Source organism: Pyxicephalus adspersus, chromosome 1 (genome assembly GCF_032062135.1).
Source record: "Pyxicephalus adspersus chromosome 1, UCB_Pads_2.0, whole genome shotgun sequence".
Lineage (NCBI taxonomy): Eukaryota > Metazoa > Chordata > Amphibia > Anura > Pyxicephalidae > Pyxicephalus > Pyxicephalus adspersus.
In genome coordinates, this window is record NC_092858.1 from 152,779,646 (window position 1) to 152,787,550 (window position 7,905).

At 40.2% G+C, this 7,905-nt stretch overlaps 1 protein-coding gene across 2 annotated transcripts in view; it reads right to left on the reverse strand.

The window, feature by feature from the left end:
• The window catches only part of ARL6 (ARF like GTPase 6), a 41,964-nt gene extending 38,374 nt beyond the window's left edge, over positions 1–3,590 (reverse strand). For both annotated transcript variants that reach the window (XM_072431748.1, XM_072431738.1), the window contains exon 1: positions 3,475–3,590. The gene's annotated coding sequence lies outside the window, so the exon portion shown is untranslated. The remainder of the gene's footprint in view (positions 1–3,474) is intronic.
• Positions 3,591–7,905: the final 4,315 nt, after the last annotated feature.

Genomic DNA, 7,905 nt, shown 5'->3' on the forward strand with positions numbered 1-7,905 from the left:
ACACACATACAAAGGGAGATCTTAATCAACATACATAAAAAAGGACCCTGGTTAAAAATGCTTGATTTTTTTGCCAACAAATGGATTTCTGAACTTGTGATACTGTGACAAACCAACGGGTTTCACAGAAGTAATCGGCTTTATCAGGGATTTTACATGTTACAGATCATCAATAAATTGAACGCACTAAAAATACAGTAAGGATGAACATATAATAATTATTTCATATGTATTTATCTCATGCCACATGTGCAATATTTTAAAAGGGGGGGGGGCTCAATCCAGGACAGAAGATGATAACCAAAAGGTGCTCCAAAAAATAAAGTTACATACTTAGATATTATATGATGGATTTGGAAAATCAACCCAACATATCATTGATGAGTCAATCAGCAACTATAAAGATAATTAAATATATAAAAAATAATTATCTCTAGAAACAAATATATAAATATATATGTGTATATTTTCATTCTGTACATGCAAAAACTTGTGTACAAGAGGAGAAAAAACTCTATATCAAAAACGGGGAGTAAAAGAAAATGGTGAAAAGGGAAAAGGGGAGAACAGTCAGTTCTCCCCACAATTTATTAAAGTGTATGTTCACTGTAGAATGAAGCAAGTCAAGGAATTATTCAAAGGGTCAAAGTATACATAAGTATGCACAAAGCAGCCTCAAGCATGCAAAAATTCCAAAACTAAAATAAAGTGTATGCAATATAAATCAAATTGATAAAGAAGTATAAAGAAGCATGTACTTAAATATAGGTTCTGAAAAAAAAAAAAAGAACTAAAATGACAGCGTTGGTAAGTAAAGTGGAGACCTGGATGCAAAGAGTCTGCCCCCAACAGCAGATCAGACCCCAATGAGGGGTCTGACACCCCCTTAATTAAGACAGACCCCAAAGACACCCCCTTAGTTAAGAATGAACGGGAGCGCAAAGCCTCCCAGGATACCTATGTCACACATGCCGGGAGACTTGGCCAGCGCAGAAGGAGCCCTTTCGTCAAAAGGGAAAAAATTGCAGCTTTGACGCATGCAAGATGGAGGCGCCTGGCGTGCCGACCCCAAAGACGGATACTGGGACAACACGGGACCTGATGGTAGAAACCTCCTAACAGATGGACTGCTCTGAGGGTTCAAGGCAAGTGTAATTTTTTTTGTTTTGGGTTTACTTCCTCTTTAAAATCAAATGCATATTATCATTCAATTTCATGCAATGCGCCCGGTTTATTAAAGCTCTCCAAGGCTGGAGAGGAGACACTTTCATCAGTGAAGCTGGTTGATCCAGCAAACCTGGAATGGATTTCTTCAACTTAATTTGCAATTTGCTATGAAATGTTTTGAATCCTGGACCAGATCCATTACAGGTTTTCTTTAAGCTATAACATTTCTCGCCAAATTAGGTGAGAAATTTATACCTAAACTATCTAAACCCCCTACCCACTTACAAACAACCCATCACCATTCTCATATCAAATTTTTTCCCAGAATCAACATCACTGCTTAACGCTTCTAACTCTTGGCATAGCTCTATTTTCCATCATCGTGGGACCTACACCACAATCACTGAACATTTGAAAGTTCAAATTGTAAGTTCACCTATTACAACTATCCACCACATTGATAATAAAACCAGAATGCCCCATATTATTTACTCTTAACATGGAAGCTTGGTTATCCAGTGCTGGATTTTTTTTAGTAATACATTTGTTTAAATAGTTTTTTGTAACAATATCTAACGTTCTCACAAATATCCGAGGAAGCCAAGAGGGGAAACAAACTGGAATCACAGATGTTATATTTTCATACCATTCCAATAATTTAGGTTGTTTGCTGTATAGTTTACGGTGGAATACCCAATGAATGTATAATAGGGTATGACCTACTTCATGATGAATGTATCTACTGTTAAGGTTACTTTACCTGCATCGCTACAGCATTTGTGATTATTAATACAAATCGGGCTGCCACAAAACCCCAGATTTTCTTTTTTTCAACTTTTAAAAGCTTTGATCTTACCCTAGCTCCAAAAACACCCTTTTGGTTTTTTATGTAATAGCCTTATTGATTAATAAGAAAACAAGAAAGTTTAAAGCAAAAAGTTGAAGTGGGGGAAGTTTAATTAATGTTAGCGGCAAAGTTCATATGCATATTAAAAGGTACATTTAACTCCTAATAAATAGTTTGAGAAGCAGTTTGAAGTGAAGGTAACTAATACATTTTTCATCATAAATATAATCTGAATTATCCAGCTTTGTGCCAGACTATTCCTAAATTTGGGAATCAAAACAGAAAGTGTAATACCATTTCTGATAGAAAACCAGTACAATGCACACAATGATGAATGTACAGGCGAGTCCAGTACAGAGGGATAAGGGAACTCAGACAGGGGTGGAAGGGCGATAGAACATGGACCGGTTCCGTACTGAGGGAAGAAGGAACACCGGCGGGTCAGGCATGGAAGAGCGATAATAGATCATAGGTCCGTCTGGCAGCGAGGGGCGATGATGGATCACAGGCTGGGCTGGCACGAAGGGGTGATGATGAATTACGGCAGGGTCCGGCATCAAGGGTAGATGATGGAACACAGGTTGGTCTGGCATCGAGGGGCAGATGAACACAGGTGGGTCTGGTTCATAGGAACCATGATGAATCACAGTTGAGTTGGGCACCAAGGGGCCATGATGGAATACAGGTGGGTCGGGCACCGAGGGGGAACGATGGATCACAGCAGGGTCTTGTGCCGCACGGCGACGACGGGTCACAGCAGGGTCTTGCGTCGCGGAACGACGACGGAACCCAGACTGGACTGGCACCAAGGGGCAGATGAACACAGGCGGGTCTGGTAGGGAACAGCTTTGATAATTCAGAGCTGGGTCGGGCACCGAGGGGTGATGACTGATGCCGGGTGGGTTGGGCATCGATTGTCCATAATTGATGACAGTTGGGTCGGGCACCGAGGGGTGATGACTGATCCCGGTTGGGTTGGGCATCGATTGTCCATAATTGATGACAGTTGGGTCGGGCACCGAGGGGTGATGACTCATCCCGGCTGGGTTGGGCACCGATTGTCCATAATTGATGACAGTTGGGTCGGGCACCGAGGGGTGATGACTAATCCCGGTTGGGTTGGGCATCGATTGTCCATAATTGATCACAGTTGGGTCGGGCACGTTGGGGTGGAAGAACACAGGCGGGTCCGACATGCCGATGGATGATGGAACACAGGTGAGCCCGATACAGACGGATGAAGGAACACAGGTGAGCGATACGGACGGATGCAGGTGAGCCCGATATGAATGAATCAAGGAACACAGGTGAGCCCGATACAGACGGATGCAGGAATGCAGGTGAGCCCCATATAAATAAATGAAGGAACACAGGTGAGCTCGATACGGATGGATGCAGGAACACAGGTGAGCCCGATATAGATAAGTCACGTGATAATCTATCTGCTTCTCCACACTCACCGCAAACGGAGCTTCCCTCACACACCGGCGAATAATTAGTGATCGAAGAGAAGCGGAAGCAATCGATTCTATGGCAACGCTGCAAACACTTTTCTACCCGTTTCAGTGCCCGCCTACCTCCTCTCTAAGCCTATCCCTGCTCTGTTTACATGGAGCGTATAAAGGAGAGACTAAAGCAGCTGTGATTGGCTGGCCGTGTTGTGATGATATGAGCGCCCCGCCCCGGGATACAATTCTCCAATGTCTGCCGAGAGAAGAAGCAGGGGGCGGGTCTGTGTGCGCTGTTAGCCCGGGAACGCTGGGTTGGTCACGTGGTGTTATTTGTTGCAGGACATTCCTGCTTGACCCTACACCGAACACTTTACTATTTTGTAGCTTGTTATGTATATGCCACAATGTATACATACCTACTACATCACACCTCATTGTTTGTTATGCTCATGGTTATATTTTTAATTTTTTCACCTTTTCCTGGTAGCTTTTTTTGCTGTTTTGGTTACACTGCATGGTGCATGCATATTATACACATAATATATATACAAAAAACCCTAAATGCTGGGGACAATGCACAGGCAAAGGAGAGTCTTGGAGAGCTTTATTACATCAGGTCTATTAAAACCTTTGTCCAGTCTGCTAAAACTTTACATTTGTCAATTTATAATCATAAATAATAAATACACTGAAATGATTAAAATTGTCTCTTGTATTTCTTTAATAATAGAGCTTTGCATGACAACCCTTTTTTTGTGTAGGCAGCATGGGGATTCCTTTATCAAAGGGCAAATAGTTGATCCCCACGTTGGAAGCCAAATGTTACAATATAGATCAGAGGTTTGCCTGCAAACTTAGATGAAGTATTGGTTAGGAGTTGCCCCCACCATTGTGGCATTCACATTGCAAGCCTATAAACATTAATCATGGCAGCCATTGGAAAAAGTAGATATCACTACTCCACTACTTTTTTTGATTACTAGTTTTCATTAATTACAGAATGGTGATCAATAGCTGATGAAAAATCTGATTACCACACCAACTGTTGTGTAGAAGTTTAATTGCATAGAAAACTCAGCAAATCCTATTATCCAGAGACAAGACCTTGGGGTTTATTGGCAGATATACAGACCAATACAATGGCAATGACACCTCATTGTAAGAGTAACAATGCTTCATGAATTGAATTAAGTTCAGACAAAAAAGGTTTGTTACTTCAAAATAGGTATTTAGTCTGTAACATGTGAGGCAGACTGGGGTAACAAGTCTATTTCTTTACTACTTAAATTCAATGTAAATGTAGCTACTTTACATTATAAGCAGCCAAGAATGCCATTGTGTATTGGCTTGCAAATGGCCACAGGACCCCCTAGCAGGATGTTTTGGTCAGTCTGTGAGCATGTGCATGTGTGTGTGTGGATCACAATTAGCGAGAGTAAAAAAAAAAAGAATAAAAAAAGTATTTGTGTGTGTGTGTGTGTATATATATATATATATATATATAAATATAAATTCCTATATATTCTTACATACAAATACCTATAGTAATGAGTCATAATAATTTCCATAAAGAGAACTATAGTCAGCCTTGGCCTGCAGAGAAAATACCATAAACTATTAAAAGGACAGGGTTGTTTTTTTTTTTTTGCTTGCCAAAGCAGTGATTGTCCATCTCCATGTTCAGAAGAAGGTTCTACACTCAGGACTGTTTGGCCAGCACATTGGCTCAGTGGTTAGCACTCTGGCCTTTGCAGTGATGGATTCCAGGTTTGTATCTCGGCCAGGACTCTATCTGCATGGAGTTTGCAGGTTCTCGTAGTGTCTGTGGGGGTTTTCCCCATGTACCCCGGGTTCCTCCCACATTGCAAAAACATTCAGTTGGGTTAATTGGCTTCCCCTCACATTGAACTTAGACTGTAGTAATGACATATGACTATGGTAGGGTCATTAGATTGTGAGCCCCTTTGAGGGCCAGCTAGTGACATGACAATGGACTTTGTAAAGCGCTGCATAATATGTTGGCTCTATATTAATACTGTGTAATAATAATAGTACAATTCGGGACTGCCAATAGGCACCCTGTGCTGAAACACTTTGCATTTCATCAGCAGGCACAACTCAAGAGGATATTATAGGGTGGCTGATATCAGAATTAGAAATGAGCTTCCCCCACCTCAATATATGGCTTTGTGGTTTCATTCAGACAACCTGTCAGATGGATGCCCAGTAGAGATTCAAGTCCTGTTCTTTATCTCATAGATCACGTGGCCTATCCAATGACCATTGAATCAGAAAGAATCATGTTAGACTTTACTTCCAGTTGGGTGCCCATCAGCAAAGTCTGAACAGTAAGTGCTAGATTAGGGCATCCAACTAGCGCAATGCCTATACACCCAACCTTTTCCACAGCCTTTCAGCAATGTGAGGACAGAAACAATTCCTCAGTTTAACTTCCTTAATTAGGATAATGACTAAAATACATTAGTGTCAGCCCAAAAACAAATGTACTTCTATTCTTAATTCAACATACTTTTATCACCAGCTGCTGAGATTAGATTGAGGTATTTGTTGCATATGAGGTTTTCTTCTTCAGTGATTTACTAACAGGATGTTCAGCAGTGCACACAGACAAAGTTTAATTGTCTGTAGATGATCCCATAGGTTTACAGAAAATCTGCAGGGACTTTGGTATCTGTATGCGCTAGAATAAAGGCTTAATGTAGAACATGTCTTCTTTTTTTTAACTAAGCTGCTGACAATGTTTCCAAACCTTTATAGGACAATTACCTGATCCCAATAGATTAAATGATAATTGTATTTATGAGTAGACAGTACAGGGACAAAAAAAACAGATTTTGCTTTCAGCCATCAAATCTATCCTTTAAAAGTAATTTCTTTCATTCTCCTTATAGGATGATAATCAGATGAGCCATGTTTGCTCCCATATAACAGTACAAAAGAATGAGTTATACACTGGGTCAGGTATATCAGTGCTCTATCAAACCTGGAATGCCCCTATTTTTTTCTGATTTTAGGAGATCCATTTCAGGTTTGCTATATCACCCAGCTTCACTCATGATAGTTTTCTCCAGTCTTGGAGAGCTTTAATAAGTTGGGCCCACTGTGCCCTATTCCAAATCTTGTGCTGTGTATCATGTTCTGGTAAACTTAAATTCACACCCGTGGAGTTCTTTGGATATACGTATGCTGGATTGCCAATAGCTTGTTCTGATTTTTCTGGTGAGCTGTGAGTGATTTTTTTTGGTTTTGTGCTAAGCAATATTGATACCTTTGAATGGGATTATTTGATTGATCGCATCTAAGGACTTTAGGTGACTTTGAATGTCATTTTTATCCGGGGTCTATTTGTGATGCACTTTTGGACTGTTTATACTAGAGGTAAATAGTTTGATAATAAAATATGACCTAATGTGCAGCCTCCTCATCTATCCAAACTGGAGATTAGGGCCTCTTACAGACATGCTGTCTGAAACCTAATAGTTAGTATGTCCTGGATGCAGCTATATACTCACTATTTTCCCAGGTTTGAAGCTCTATCTACATAGATATAACATGAAGTTAGGTTAGTTGGCTTCCTCCCAAAGATGGATTTGGACTTTGTTAATGCCACATGACTATAGTAGGGACATTAGATTGTGAGCCCCTTTGAGGGACAGCCAGTGACATGACTATGGACTTAGTAAAGCTCTGTGTCATATTTTGGCACTATATAAATACTGTGTAATAATAAATTAAAAAAATACCAACTTTAGGTAACAAAGTTATGCCTCCATTAAAACAAGACTGTGTACTTTTATCTTAGGAAAGCAGAACCAAGACTTATAAATGTAATTTCCGAGCATCGTGGTGCTCAAGGAATGCAAATACAGAGATGTTAGTGTCTCTCAAACTCATACAGCAGTTAATAGCAAAACAAAATCAAGTGTTACACCATCTTGTACTGAAGCTTAAAGTTCAAACAGAGAAAATAGAGACAATTGTAGATGAAGTGATTTGAGTAAGGTATTTTGCAGTGCTCACTTACCAAGAATGGAAATTGGAAACACTTCATCAGCTAAACCAACTGTGAAAAGTGTTTGCTGAACTTGGTACTAGTGGGGAGAGAAACATAAAGATTAGGACGAGGAATAGTTCTCTACAAACAAAGGGTTCAAGCTTTTTAAAGTTTGTTAGACATAAGTATTTGGTGTATAAAAGAAACCGGAAACGAGTGAACTATGAGGCCTGCTATTGCTGAACAGCTTGAATTGCTTGTCTATTGTCCTGATCCAATGTCATCAGGACTTTCAGATTTACTGACTATTAATATGAATGAAGCAACCTTAGTTCGAGCTCCAGACATGCATACATGTGCTAGATTGGTACCAAAAGTACTGACAACAAAGGATCAGTATGACAGCCAGGCAGGTACATTCCAAG